We start from the raw sequence: 569 nt of genomic DNA, 5'->3' as shown, positions 1-569 counted from the left end.
TGCAGAAATTGTTTATTGATTACACGAAAGGTGATTGAAGTTGTTGATAACAGAAAACAATGATATGGTTTCCGCTTTCAGAGTGTTGGCGTGCATAAAAAAAATAAAAATAAAAAGTTGATTGGTTGTTAGACATTTTTGTGGTTTGCAGGAAATGAGATGTCTAAGCGAAATGTATTGGATTCTACGTTTACTTTCGCATATTTCAACAACGAAAACGCGGAGAACAGACCATCTGATGCAGTATCCCAAGTAAAGCCGGTGGCACAGTGATGTCGCTTCCATCGCCGAACTTGAGGAGCGTTCTCCTGTACTCGGGGTGCGTCTCTTGAATGAAGGAGGTGCATCTCTTGAGGAGAATACTATCGTTCCAGCACCGCTTTCTCAGCCTAAAAACGTTTTTTTACAAATCTCTCTCAGAAAGATCATAGTTTGACTAATAATCTCTTTAATGGCCTGAATTTAATATCCCCCTCTAATGAGGATAGAGTGTGCGGATTGTTAGTCCCGTGTCATGGGCAACCGTATTAATAATTGCTGCGGTGGAGGGCTATGCCGCAAAATACTCT

The sequence above is a fragment of the Anastrepha obliqua genome, chromosome 2 (assembly GCF_027943255.1).
Source record: "Anastrepha obliqua isolate idAnaObli1 chromosome 2, idAnaObli1_1.0, whole genome shotgun sequence".
In the NCBI taxonomy this organism is placed as follows: domain Eukaryota; kingdom Metazoa; phylum Arthropoda; class Insecta; order Diptera; family Tephritidae; genus Anastrepha; species Anastrepha obliqua.
Note: the sequence above shows the minus strand (reverse complement) of the source record.